The sequence below is a fragment of the Moschus berezovskii genome, chromosome Y (genome assembly GCF_049115385.1).
Source record: "Moschus berezovskii isolate FMDL1 chromosome Y, NW_MosBer_1.0, whole genome shotgun sequence".
Lineage (NCBI taxonomy): Eukaryota > Metazoa > Chordata > Mammalia > Artiodactyla > Moschidae > Moschus > Moschus berezovskii.
The window spans coordinates 60488481-60503884 of NC_142489.1; positions in this window are offsets into that span (position 1 = coordinate 60488481).

A 15404-nucleotide genomic window follows, 5' to 3' on the forward strand; every position below is an offset into this window, starting at 1 on the left:
ATTGGGATTAAAGCCAATGGAACAGAGAGTAAACCCTAAAACAATCTCTTTCCCAAATGATCACCTAATCTATGACAAAGAAAGCAGCAATATGCAATGGCAAGAAGATAATATATTTGACAAGTTAAGCTGGAAAACTGGACAGATAAAAGATTACAGTTAGAACAGTACCTGGTTATTCTTCTGTGACCGAGTTGTGTCTGACTTTTTGGGATGCCATGAACTGCAACGTGCCAGTCCTTGCTGTCCCTCACCACCTCTTGGAGTTTTCCCGAGTTCATATGCATTGCATAGGTGATGCCATCCAGTCATTTCATCCTTCTTTTCCCCTTCTCCTATTGCCTTCAATCTTCCCCGGAATCAGGTTTTTTGTAATGAGTTGGCTATTGCCATCTCCTATTATACCACATTCAATTTAAATTGTTCATGGATATAACATTCCAGATTGCCCTGAAATACTGTTCTTTATAGCTTTCCATTTTACTTTCATCACCAGACACATGAACAATGAGGTTTATTTCCATTTGGGGGCAACCATTTGTTGCTTTCTGGAAACATTAGTTATTACCCTCTGCTCCTCCCAAGCAGCATATTTGGCACCTACCATCCTGGGTGACCATGTTTTGGAGTCATACCGTGCTGCCTTTTTATATAGTTCGTGGAAGTCCCGTTGCAAGTATAAAGGGGGTGGTTAGCCACTCACTCCTCCAGTGGATCAACTTAAGTCACTCCTTTCAGTGCAGTTCAGTTCAGTCAGTCCTTCAGTTCAGTTCAGTTCATTCGCTCAGTCATGTCCGACTCTCTGCGACCCCATGAATCATAGCATGCCAGGTCTCCCTGTCTATCACCAACTCCCGGAGTTCACTCAGACTCATGTCCATTGAGTTAGTGATGCCACCATAGAAAAAGACAAATTCAAGATGGATTAAAGACCTACATATAAGGCCAGAAACTGTAAATCAATAATATTTGAGGAAAAAATAGGTAGAATACATTGTGACATGAAATACAGCAGCAACTTTTTTTTTGCCTACCTACTTTGATATGAAAATAAAACCAAAATTAAATAAAGAGACCTAATAATACTTAAACATATAGCACAGCCAACCCATAATCAAGACAAAAATGAAGTCTCATTATAGGAAAAACATTTGAAACTGAAGATATGACAACAGAAGAATCTCCAAAATATGGAAGCACCTAATGTGGCTCAATAATAGGAAAACAAACAACCGAATTGGAACAAATGAATAGATGATAAAATAGACATTTCTCCTAAGAAGACATACAGACGTCCAACAATAATGAAAAAGATGCTCAGCATCAATAATTGTAAGAGTTAGTGAAATAAAGTCTTCAGTGAGGGTATCAACTTACATTTGTCTGAATACTTATATAAAAAAAAATCCACACAAAACTAATTCTGGAGAGGGTGTGGAGTAGACAAAACAACCCTGTTCTGTTGCTAGGAAGGCACAATGATCGATTAAAATGGAGAATAGAACAGGGTTCATTTAGAAATACGAATGAAGCTACCATATGTTCAATAAATCCCAATAATTGCCAATAATTTTCATGAGGAAAATAATAATTCCAAAAGATGCACAACCTCAATATTGATGGCAGCAATATTTGCAATAGCAGCACATGGAAGCAACAGAAATATCCATTCATCTAGACAGGAATGGATAAAATGAGTTGGTACATACATACCATAGTCTTAGGATGGAATGAAATGAGGTAAATTGCATAGATGTAGAAGGACAGAGACAGTGTCAGATACAATAAAGCTAAGACAAAAGATGAAAAGAAATATCACATATTAACACAAATATATGGGATCTAGGTGAAACTGGAATAGATGATTCCCTATGAGAAGCATAGATAGGGACACAGCAATGGAGAAGAAATACACGGTTATCAAGGATGTAATGCCTGGTGGTCGTAGCAACTGGGAGATTACAACAGAAGCATATATACTTTTGATCTATATGTACAGCACAGGGAAGTCTACTTAAGGCACTGTGGTGACCAGATTTAGAAAGAAGTCAAAAACATGGAGATATATGTGTGGTTGCTGTTAAGTCACTATCTTGTTTACTAGTGTTCATGACCTGAAGGACTGCACCTTTCCCTAATTTTGCTTTAGGGGAGAAACTAACCAAACAATATAAAGCAAGTATACTCCAAAAAATAATAATAATAAGTTTTAAAATATAATAATCTTTATTAAAATTCATTATTCTTAATGAATTTCACATTATCTTGGAAGTCAAAAGTAGAACTGAAAATGCGTGCACCTTAATGAGAAATGCAATGCAAATCTCAGAAAACTATATCTAAATTCATAACACACTTATTAAGAAAACAGCAATAAAAATTAAAGTGACTGTACATTATATTTTGCTGCATATGTGCATGTCTGAAGATTGAAAATTTTTTCCCAAAAGAAAAATTACCATAAAAGAGTTGGTACAGAACCATCAACAATCAACTCTATCTAGTATTTGTACATTTTATATATTCTAGTGTTTTTAATTTGTTGTATTTAATTCTATTGCATTACGTCTTTGAGATGTTCATTATATTTGTCACACAACGTCTTTGCATTTCTGTTATGGATGAATGACAATCTGTGTGCTCTTTTAAATCCCCTTTATTATTTATTTCAAAAACAATAGTTCTTCATTCACAGGAATTTAGGTTTACAAAAATCTTTAACCGGTTATATTGATATGTTGAATTACATTCCCATGATGGCTATAGGTACAAGAAAATCTGATATTTATTAACGCATCCAGTTCTCAAATCAACTATCAGTTCAGTCTCTCAGTCGTGTCCCACTCTTTGTGACCCTGTGAAACACATCACCCCAGGCCTTCCTGTGAATCACCAACTCCCGGAGTTTACCCAAACTCATGTCGATTAAGTCAGTGATACCGTCCAGTCATCTCATCCTCTGTCATCCCCTTCTCCTCCTTCCCTCAATCTCTCCCAGCATCAGGGTTTTTTCCAGTGAGTCAGCTCTTCGCATGAAGTGGCAAAATATTGGCGTTTCAGCTTCAACATTAGTCCTTCCAATGAACACCCAGGACTGATCTCTTTAGGATAGACTGGTTGCATTTCCTTGCAGTCGAAGGGACTCTCAAGACCCTTCTCAAAAACCACAGTTCAAAAGCATCAATTCTTCAGCACTCAGCCTTTTTCACAGTCCAGATCTCACATCCATTCATGACCACTGGAAAAACCATAGCCTTAACTAGACGGACCTCTGTTTGCAATGTAATGTCTCTGCTTTTTAACATGCTCCCTAGGTTGGTCATAACTTTCCCTCCAAGGAGTAAGCATCTTTTAATTTCATGTCCGCAATCACCATCTTCAGTGATTTTGGAGCCCCCCTAAAGTAAAGCCTGATGCTGTTTCCACTGTTTCTCCATCTATTTCCATGAAGTGGTGGGACCAGATGCCACGATCTTAGTTTTCTGAAAGTTGAGCTATAAGCCAACTTTTCACTCTCCTCTTTCATTTTCAACAAGAGGCTTTTCAGTTCCTCTTCACTCTCTGCAATAAGGGTGGTGTCATCAACATATATCTGGTTATTGATATTTCTCCCAGCAGTTTGAATCTAGCTTGTGCTTCTTCCTGCCCAGAGTTTCTCACGATGTACTCTGCATATAAGTTAAATAAGCAGGGTGACAATATACAACCTTGATATATTCCTTTTTCTATTTGGAACCACTCTGTTGTTCCATGTCCAGTTCTAACTGTTGCTTTCTGAACTACATATAGGTTTCTGAAAAACAGGTCAGATGCTCTAGTATTCCCATTTCTTTCAGAATTTTCCACAGTTTATTGTAATCCACACACTCAAAGGCTTTGGCATAGTCAATAAAACAGAAATAGATGTCTTTCTGGAACTCTCTTGCTCTTCCAATGATCCAGCAGATGTTAGCAATTTGATCTCTCATTCCTTTGTCTTTTCAAGATGGTTTTAGAAAAGGCAGAGGAACCCAGATCAAATTACCAACATCTGAACTATACAAGGATCATATGTCTTGTTAGAAAATCTGCACCCTGGTTTTTTATGTGAAATGAACAAAAATCCTTATTTCATGTTTAAAAGACATCATTTTAATATGTGAAATATAGAGAATTCCATATTGCTTGCAGGTACATCTGCTAGCAGATCTAAATAGTGATATACAGAGAATTCCAAATATCAGCTTGAAATAGTTACACCTAAATGGTGAAATAAAAAATATAAAGACTACCATATTTCATGTCAGGAAGTAAGTGCCTTGGTTTTATATGTGAAATTTAGAGGATTTCAAAATGCATATGAGACTATCTACACCCATATTTTCATAAATTAATTGCTGAGATTCCATATTTCGTGTGAGAAAGTTTTTGTCCAGGTTTTCGCAACAAGAAATAGGGATCATTCCATATTTCATGGAGGAAAATGGCATCAAAATTTTTACATGTGAAATATACAGATTTCCACTGGCCATGTGGGGAATCCAAAATCTAAAAATTCACATGTTACTATAGAGATGTACACATTTCCTTGTAGAAATATTTGCACCCAGACTTTCATGTGACACATAGAGTTTATTTCGTATTTCATTTTGGGAAAATTTCACATGGACTTTCATCAATGCAATACAGAGAATTATAAATGTAAATAGGGAAATCAGGTATCAGTCAGACGAGAAATAAGTTGATTCTATATTTTTTTGCTCGTCCAAGATCTTTATTTTTGAATCATCAGTTCAGTTCATTTGCTCAGTTGTGTCTGACTCTTAGCGACCCCATGGACAACAGCACGCCAGGCCTCCCTGTCCATCACCAACTCTCAGAGTTTAACCAGACTTATATCCATTTAAACCATGATGCCATCTAACCATCTCATTCTCTGTCGTCCCCTTCTCCTGCCTTCAATCTTTCCCACCATCAGGTTCTTTGCAAATGAGTCAGCTCTTCTGAATTATGGACAATTCCGTATTTTATGTGCGAAAAATCTGACACAGCTTTTTAAATGTGAATAATAAAGGCTTTGTAATTTATATGAGCAAATCTGTCCTCAGATTTTCTAATGTGAATTATACCAGATTCCGTATTTCTTGTCGGAAGATTGTTTCGGTGAAATATAGAGAGTTTTATTGCTCAAACATGAAAATCACATTGTCTTATATGAAATAGAAGATTCCATATTTTTTTGTAGCAAAATGATGCAATTTTTCAAATATGAAGTGCAAAGCAATCTGTATTTCATGACAAAAGCGGCACACAGATTTTCAAATGAGAAATCTGCAAATTGCATCAAGATTTCCTATTTCATGCAGAAAATTCTGTGTCCATACTTTCATATAATATACAGAAAATTCCCTAGTTTTAATTGAAAAATCTGTCCCCAGATTTTCATTTATGAATTTTAGAGGCTTTGATAGCTCATGTCCTAAAACCTGCACGTAGTGGTTCTTATGTGAAACTGAGAACTTTATCTTTCATGTAAGACTCTCTAGTGTAATTTCAATATATGAAACAGAAAATTTGGTAATGCATCCATAATCACATGTTATTTCACATATGAAAATTTATCCATAGATTTTCATATTTGAAATATCAAATATTCCATGTCATTTCCATGTCCATATTCCATGTCAAAATATTTTAATTCAGATTTTGGTGCATGATATATTCAAACTGTCATAGTTTAGGAGGTAAGTTCTGTACCAAGACATTCATTAAAGAAGTAGAGAAAGCAGGTATATCTAATTTTTTAATGGACATATACAGAATTTCATGTTTCAAGGTCGAAAAATCTCATCCCGATTGATATATGTGAAATACAGTTGTTGGTGATATTCTCTCACTCAGTCATGACCAACTGTTTGCAAGACTGTGGACAGCAGCACTCCAGATATCCCTATTCTGATTATCTCCAATACTTTGCTAAGACTCATGTTCATGGAGTCAAGTGATGCTGTCCAACGATCACACCCTCTGTCGTTCCCTTCTCCTCCTGTCTTCCATCTACCCATATCAGAGCTGATAATTATTATTTTTTTCAGTGACAAGGCAGAACCTCAATCTTTTCCCATGTATTATTTCTTCACACCAGGGTAGCCAAAATATTGTAATTTCAGCTTCAACCTCAGTCTTTCCAATGGATATTTAGGATTAGTTTCCTTTAGGTTTTGTGGGGTTGATCTCCTTACTGGACAAGGATCTTTCCAGAGCCATCTTTCGCACACAGTTGCAAAGACTCAATTCTTCGGCAATCAGCCTTCCTTATAGTGAAACTAGCACATCCATACATGTCTACTGGTAAAAGCATAGCTCTGACTATATGGACCTTTATTGCCAAAGAAATGTCTATCCTTTTCATTACATTGTATCTATGTCTAGGCTTATCATAGCTTTTCTTCCCAGGAGCAGGGGTCTTTTATTTTCGTGGATATAGTCACTGTCCCCAGGTATTTTGGAACCGAAGAAACCTGTCTGTCACTATTTTCATTTTCATCCTTTCTATTTGCCAAAACATTGCTAGACTTTGTCCCACCTCATTTCATACACCAAGGCCAAACATGCACATGGCACCAGGTATCTTCTGATTCTCTGTTTTCACATTCCAGAACCCTATAATGAAATGGACATCCTTTCTCGGGGTTAACTTTAGAAAGAGATTGCAAGTCTTCCTAAAACCTTTCAGGTTCCCTAGTGGCATAGATGGTAAAGAATTGAAAAGCAGAGATTTCCATTTTTCATGTAGGAAAATCTTCACCCAGATGTTCTTGTTCAAGAAAAAGAACTCCTCATTCCTTGTAGGAAAAATAACTATCCTGACTTTTAGCTGTGAAGTGTAGAAAATTCTATATGTAATGTAGGAAAAAAAAATGTTCACCAAATATTCATATGTAAATTGTAGAGAATTGATATTTCAAATAGGAATATAGACATTGCTTTGCCTATGTGAAATAAGTAATTCCATATTTCTAGTAGGAAATCTGGCAACTGTATAGGTGATATGAAACAAAATTATTTCATACTTCATGGAAAAAAGCACCATGCCTAGAGTCTCAAATACGGAAAATATAGAAATCCATATTTCATGTAGGAGAATCAGAGTGAGATTTTCATTTGTGAAATACAGACAATGGAATTTGGGCCCATATTTTGCTAAATGGAATACAGTTAATTCATTTTTTAATGGAGTCCAACTACGATTGGGTTTTTATCTGTGAAATATAGAGAATTCCATATTTAAAGGAAGAAAATCTGTGCCCAGATTGACATATGTGAAAGAATCAAAATTCCTTGTTTTGTGTACTAAAATCAATGGCTAGCATTTAATAAGTGAAATACACAAAATTCCAGATGTCATGTAGGAAATTTAGCATCCAGTTACGTATAGGCGTACTGTGGTTCATGGGGTCGCTAAGAGTCGGACACGACTGAGAGACTGAACTGAACTGAACTGAATGTATAGGTGAAATAGATTTAATTCCCATTTTCATGTAGAAAAATATGCATACAGATTTTCATATGAAATAAAGAGATTTTCATTGTTTTCTTTTTCTCTTCTTTTTTTCTTTTAACTGCAAAGACTTTTATTTTTACTCAAAATGATACAGAAAATCACTGAGGGGTACTAACAGTGGAATAAAATGAATTGACAGGATAGAGTGTCAGAACTGAGGCTTTCAAATTCTGCTGGTTGAGTAGATGCTTGAGAGTTCCTTGGACTGCAAGGAGATCAAACCAGCAAATCCTAAAGGAAATCAGTCCTAAAATTTCATTAAAAGGACTTATAACTTAAGCTCCAATACTTTTACCACCTGAAGCAAAGAGCCAACTTATTGGAAAAGACCCTGATGCTGTGAAAGATTGAAGGCAGGAGGAGAAGGGGATGACAGAGGATGAGATGGGTGGATGGTATCACCGATAGGATGGACATGATTTTGAGCAAGCTTTGGGAGATGGTGATGGACAGGGAAGCCTGGTGTGCTGCAGTCCATGGAATCACAAAGAGTCAGACATGACTTAATGACGGAACAACAATAAATAAAGAAGGTTAGCAGTAATGATGACTTGAAACCTTCAGTATAAGTGAAGAAGATGAGAAGTGTTCAAATGCTAGATTTACCAAAGACTGAAATGTGGCCTGTGAAGGAAGAAAGTCAATGATGACTGTGCCATTTTTTTTTAAACAATTGGAACTGAGTTCCCATTTTTTTGAGAAAAATACTAAAGCAGGTTTAGGAGTAAGGCAAGATATGCTAAATTGGAGACAATTATTGGTCAATTATGTAGAAATATCTAGGAGAAAATAAGTTTCTTTTTTAGAAGAAAGATCTTTTAAAAGTTTCTTTTACATTATTATAAGAGAGTTTCCCAATTTCTGTCATTTGAATAAGTCCTTGGTGTGATCTAGAATGTTGACCTTCTTCTAGATATGCTCAGTATACTTAAAACCCAGACTGAAAAAGCCTACTTTGTCAAGTTGAGGCCCTGATTCCACATCTCTTGGGGTGTTATTTTGTTCCCTCTTGTTCAAAAAAGTGAATTGCCTTCTGCATTAAACTGAATTGTATGCAGTACTTGTACCAGTCTGAAATGGACCACATTAAGAAAGAAAAGACTGGTTATGACGAATATCCAAACTCTATTCTCAATAAAAATTCCCTTTTCTCCTAGCAACACAGGGTCTTAGCCTTGTAATTCCTATAGTGCTGTTTTCCCAGTGGTCCTATTTGACACACTTAGCTCTCGGGGTTTCTTGCTGGACTTACTGATTTGTGACGTGAATTAGAAAATTTGATAATACAGGAGTTCCTCTGGGTGTATGCAATGGCCTGTAGGTACTTGATCAGTCCCTACTTAGAATGTCTGAGCCAATTTTCGGGTAAAGGGATTAACTAGAGATTGAGTAATGTATTCACAGAAGTTAAAATTTAGCTACAAGGGCTCTCAGTACCACGTTTGTCAACTACTGGGATGAAATAAGAGCTATACTTCAACTTTGACATTTAAATGATTATTTCAAATGAGGGAAATCCTCCCTAAAATCTCCAAGCCAACTTTATGTGTCCTTCCTAAAATGTCTATTAACTGACTAGTTATTGAGACACAATTGAAGATATACAATGTTAGCTATGCACGTTGTTAAGTATTGTGTTCTGATGACATTCAGCACTGTTCAGTAATTAGCTTAATGAAGAGGTGTAAAATTATATTAGTTATCCAGATGCTAATTTGTAGTAACATGTGCTGCCTGATTTGGGAGGGTTCTTGTCTGAACTACAACCAGTAAGATTTGTTACTTAATTAGGAGATAATTATGTGTGTGTGTGTGTGTGTGTGTGAGTGAGTGAGTGATTCCCACCATTAGAACCATTAGTCTTGTTTAATGTGCTCTAAACTTTGGGAACATTCTTGGTAATGTCATTCCTATGGTTTTAGGTACTATACAGGTGACAGGATGAAATCTACCTTTCTGTGTGATGCCTTAGTTAGTACACAGCTGTAGGCAATGCAGAGAGGGGAAGATTCACAGCTGTAATATGCAGCTTATAAAAGGAGATAGAAATTCACTCTCCCACTGCAAATTGCATCAGCCATTCCTTCCAAGGTTTGGTAAACAAATGTATTATCCCTTACCAAATGGATTCACAAAAAACTGAACATGAAACTGTGCACCCTTTTGGCTAAGATCAAGTGAGATATCCATTTTCATTGTGGAAATTGAGGGTTGAGAAATTCACATATGCAATATAGGGAATTCCATATTTCATACATGGAATTTACATGCATACATTCATATTTGAAACACTAAGTTCTGTGCTTCACGTAGAAACATTTTGCACTTACGCCAATATGCGACCTACAGAGAATTCCCTATTTAGAGATGGAATTCTCTCTATATAAAGAGAATTACAGATGAAGAAGCTCTAATTAAGGGATATCAAAGTCAGCATCCCACTAAGGGACATGACTCATCAGTGCCAGGGCAGTGAAGTCAGCTCATTTACTGTACCGGGGCCCTTTCAAAGTAGTTCTGTTTTCTTCCTGCCTCCAAGTGAGAACACATGCCAGCTAACCCTATCACCTTAGCCCTTTGGGGCTGGGAGCAGCAGGAGGATCATCCTAAGCCATCCACTACAAAGCACTGATGCTTAAAAATTTTGCGAAGACTTGAGTGATGTTGGAAACTGGCAAATTCTGCAGGTTCAGTTCAGTTCAGGCGCTCAGTCGTGTCCTACTATTCATGAGCCCATGGCCTTCAGTATGCCATACCTCCCTATATATCATCAACTACAGGAGTGTGCTCAAACTGATCTCTATTGAGTCGATAATGCCATCAAGTCATCTCATCCTCTGTCATCCCATTCTCCTCTTGCCTTCAATCTTTCCCAACACAGGGTCTTCTCCAGTGAGTCAGTTCTTCACATAAGGTGACCAAATAACTGGAGTTTCAGCTTCAACATCAGTCCTTACAAAGAACACTTAGGACTGCTCTCTTTGAGGATGTACTGTTTGAAACTCCTTGAAGTCCAAGGGATTCTCAAGAGTCTTCTTCAACACCACAGTTGGAAAGCATCAGTGCTTCAGTGCTCAGTTTTTTTTTTTTTTTTTTATAGTCCAAATCTCACATTCATACATGTCTAGTGGAGAAACCATAGCCTTCATAAGATGGACCTTTGTTGATAAAGTAATTTCTCTGCTTTTTACTATGCTGTCTACATTGGTCATAAGTTTCCTTCTGAGGAGGACGTGTCTCTTAATTTCATGGCTGCAGTCACCATCTGCCGTGATTTTGGAGATCAAACAAATAAAGGCAGCCACTTTTTCGATTCTTTCCCCATTTATTTCTCATGAAGCGATGAGACCAGAGGCCATGATCTTAGTTTTCTGAGTGATGAACTTTAAGTCAGCATTTTCACTCTCCTCTTTCACTTTCACCAAGAGGCTCTTGAGTTCTTTTCACTTTCAGCGATAAGGGTGGTATGATCTTCATATCTGAGGTGATTGATATTTCTTTCGGCAATCTTGTCTCCAGCTTGTGCTTCATCCAGTGCAGTGTTTCTCATGATGTACTCTGCATATAAGTTAAATGAGCAGGGTGACAATATACAGCCTGACATACTCCATTTCCTATTTTGAAACAGTCTGTTTTTCCACGTCCAGTTTTCACTGATGCTTCCTGACCTTCATGAAGATTTTTCAGGACGTAAGTCAGCTGGTCTGGTATTCCCATCTCTTTCAATATTTTCCTCAGTTTATTGTGATCCACACAGTCAATGTTTTTGGCATAGTCAATAAAGCAGAAATAGATGTTTTTCTGGAACTCTCTTGCTTTTGCGATGATCCAGAGAATGTTGGCAATCAGATCCCTAGTTCCTCTGCCTTCTCTAAAGCAAGCTTAAACATCTAGAAGTCCATGATTCATGTATTGCTGAAGTCTGGTTGGAGAATTTTCAGCATTGCTTACCTCATGTGCGAGTTGAGTGTAACTGAGTGGTAGCTTGAGCTTCGTTGGCATTGCCTTTCTTGGGCAATTCTACTCAGGAGGCAGCAGCACCTTATGCTACAGAGCCAACAGGCTCCCAAACCTTACATAAAAAAAGATGTGCCTGGTCCTGTGGCTGAAAGAATACTGCTGCATTTAAGAAAGACAGAAAGCTCTTTGTAGGGGTTCTGCATACCCCATCACTTTGCTTTGTAATCTGGGCCATTCTGTTTCTTGGCTGCTTTGCATCTCCTTGAATGGCCCTGAGTGCTCTCTTCCTGCCACTCTGATATCCTTGGGTTCGATTGCCTGGCTTCAATCTGCCAGCCAGGCCAGTTCTGACAGTTTTCATGCAGTGTTGGAACAGTGATTGCACAGAGACACAGATACACCCAATGCTAAAAGGAAATTTTCACAGATGCAGAACCATACCTTTGCTTGTCCAGGATAATGGACTTGGATAAGCACCTCTCATTTTCTCTGGTAGTTTTCTTCCATTTACTTGTTAATCAAGTTAGTGTCCTCTTCTATCTATATTGTTTATTCTGGAAGGTTACAAAGTGTTGGGATTTGCTCATGAGGAGGACTGACATTCAAAGTGTTGTGTGGGCTCTTTTGTTGTGTGTCCATTCATGGTGGACAACTGAATGAGTGGTGCTAGTCTGTATTCCTCCATCACACTGACTGGTTCACAGTGCCAGTCACATTGACATGATTCCATTCCATGCACTTTCATTCCAGCAGCCACACCAGAAATAGCATGGAGCTTTATACAGCACTGACTTTGAGCACCCCATTTCAATAAGCTCTCTCAAAATAATTGTTTGTCAATGCCATGCTCTTCTGGTAGGCCCAGTACACACTCAGGCCCAAGACCTTCTGAGAGAGGTGCCCCTGTGCCTCCTAATTGTGTAATAGTCTGTTTGGAGAGGTTTTCACTCCCCCCTCCCCCTATGGTTGTCTCCCTGTAGCAGGGAAAGTCCAAATCGAGGCCTCCAAAATGCCAAAGAGAATGTGACAGGACTGTGTCTGAAGCAATATCATCAAGAAGGTACATATGGATCCAAAAGACCTCTGCTGAAACAAGTCACTGAACTTGAAGTCCAAAAGGTTCCTTTTTTGTCAACACCACAGTTTACTTCTACACACACATGCACAGAACCCCCACACAGATCACACCCTGGAGAGCCTGCCTGCCTTGGGTCCACAACTTATGGCTCTATTGTTCAGAAAGTGGCATTCCTCTTCCAACTGTTCCAAGAGGGCATAATTCCAGGCCAGGCCTCCCTAACTTACTAAATGCCAAGGTTCTCTTTCTCTTGCCCTCATAAGGCTGTGGTAGAGAGTCTCATGGTGCACATTTCACTCAGGATTACCACAAAAAAATCAGAGATTGTCCTCCAGTGAGAGTTTCAGAACCATCCCTCAAGTGCAGAGAGACATTTTGCCTCTCTGCCATCCACAGCCAAGGATGAGATCCCAGAGAAAGAAAGGAATTTATGTCAGAATTTTTGGCTCAAGAAGTGGGATATCTTTGTGATGACTGCTATTCCTTTCGCCCTAAGACTGAAAAGCTGAAGGCTCTGAACTGCTCTCAGGAACATCACTGTCCTAGGATCCCTTGATGCAAACATCCCAACACCATTCAGTTCAAGTTATTTATTTCCCTCATTCACCCTACACTTTATGACCCAATCAACTGAAGCATGCCAAGCTTATCTGTTTATCTAAAACTCCCAGAGCTTGCTCAAATACATCTCCATCAAGTGGTGATGCAATATCTCTCTTGCTGTTATTTGAAAAATGAGGATGCCATACAAACTTCTCAATTTCTGTCGCCCAATTCTCCTTCTGTCGTCAGTCTTTCCCAGTATCAGAGTGTTTTACAGTGTCTTTCTTCACATCAAGTGGCCAAAATATTGAAGATTCAGCTTCAGCATTTCTCCAAATACTCATAACCAAGTTCCTTTAGGATTCACTCGTTCTTTCTACATGCAGTGCAAATCTCAATCATCTTTTCCAATACGATTGATCACAATATCAGTTCTTCGGTAGTCAGGTTTAAGGTCCAAATCTCACGTCCATACGTGACTACTGGAAAAACCATAGCTTTGACTAGATGGACGTAATGTCTCTGCTTTTTAAAATGCTGTCTATATTTGTCTAGCTTTTATGGCCGCAGTGACCATCTACAGTGATTTTGAAGTCCAAGAAAGCAAAGCCTGTCATGATTTCCACTGTTTCCCCGTCACTTTGCCATGAAGAGTTGGGACCAGATGCCATGAACTTCAGTCATTGAATGTTCAGGTTGAAACCAAAATTTTCACTCTCCAATTTCACTTTCATTAAGAGATTTCTTAGTTTCTCTTCACTTTCTGCCGTAATGGTGGTGTCATCCTATATCTGTGTTTGTTTCTATATCTCCTGAAAAACGGGATCCCAGCTTGTGCTTCATCCAGCTTGGTATTTCACATGACGCAGTCTACAAAAGTAAATATGGTGAAAATATATAGCCTGGAGTTGCTACTTTGCCCAACTTGGAACCAGCCCATTGTTCCCCATCCGTGATAACTGTTGTTTCATTATCTGCAAAGAAGTTTCTCAGGAGGCATGTCAGGTGGTATGGTATTCCCTTTTCTTGAAGAACTTTCCACACTTTTTCTGTTCCACAAGCCGAAGGTTTTGACCTAGTCAATAAAGCAGTGGATGTGTTTCTTGAACTTGTTTGCTTTTTTGAGCATACAACGGGTTTGGGCAATTTAATCTCTGGTTCCTCTGCCTTTTCTGAATGCAGCTTGAACCTCTGGAAATTCTTCCTTTGCATACTGTTGAAAACGTCCTCGGGAATTCCGTGCATTACTTTTTGATTTATGTGAGATGAATGCAATTGTGTGTTAGTTCAAAGAGTCTGACATTGTCTTTCTTTGGGAATGCGATGAAAAGTGATCATTTTCAGTCTTGTAGCCACTGCTGAGTTCTCCAAACTTGCCTTCATATTGAGTGCAGCACTTTCATGCATCATATTTTAGGATTTGAAATATCTCAACTGGATAGCCATTACCTCCACCAGGTTTGTTCTCACTACTGTTTCCTAAAGCCTTCTTGACTATGCATTCTAGAATATCTGGGTCTAGGTTAGTGATGATACCATCGTGCTTTTCAGGGTTGACCATTTTCTTTGTGTTTTTGCCACCTCTTCTAATATTTCTGCTTCTCTTTGTTCCCTAATATGTGTGTCCATTATTGTGCCCTTCATTGCATAAAATGTTCCCCTGGTATATTTACTTCTCTTGAGGAGATCTCTAGTCATTCTTTTTCTATTGTTTTCCTCTATTTCTTCGCATAGATCAATGAGGACGATTTTCTTATAAGCCATAGCTATTCTTCAAAACTCTGCATTCATATGGGTGTAAATTTCCTGATCTTTTTTTCCCTTCCACTTCTCTCTCTCTTTCTCTCTCTTTTTGTTTCCTTTTCCTCAGCTGTTTTTAAGGCTTCTTCAGGTAACCATTTTGCCTTCTGCATTACTTTCTGTTGGGGATATTCTTCATTGCTTCACTTTGTACAATATCATAAACTTCTGTACAAAGTTCGCTTTAAGATCTAATTCCTGGAATCAATTTGACATTTGCGATTGCACTCAAAAGATATTTTATATAGGTTATACCTGAATGATCAAGGGGTTTTCCCTATTTTCTTCAATGTAAGTAAAAATTTTTATCAATATGTGTGGTTAATCTGAGCCACAGTCAACTCCTAGTTTTGTTTTGGCTGACTGTATAGAGACTTGAGCAATACATGAACTGTGAACTTCCAGGTGTTCAAGCTGCTTTTAGGAAAGGGAGAGGAACCAGAGATTACATTGCCAACATCGGCTCAATCACCAAAAAAG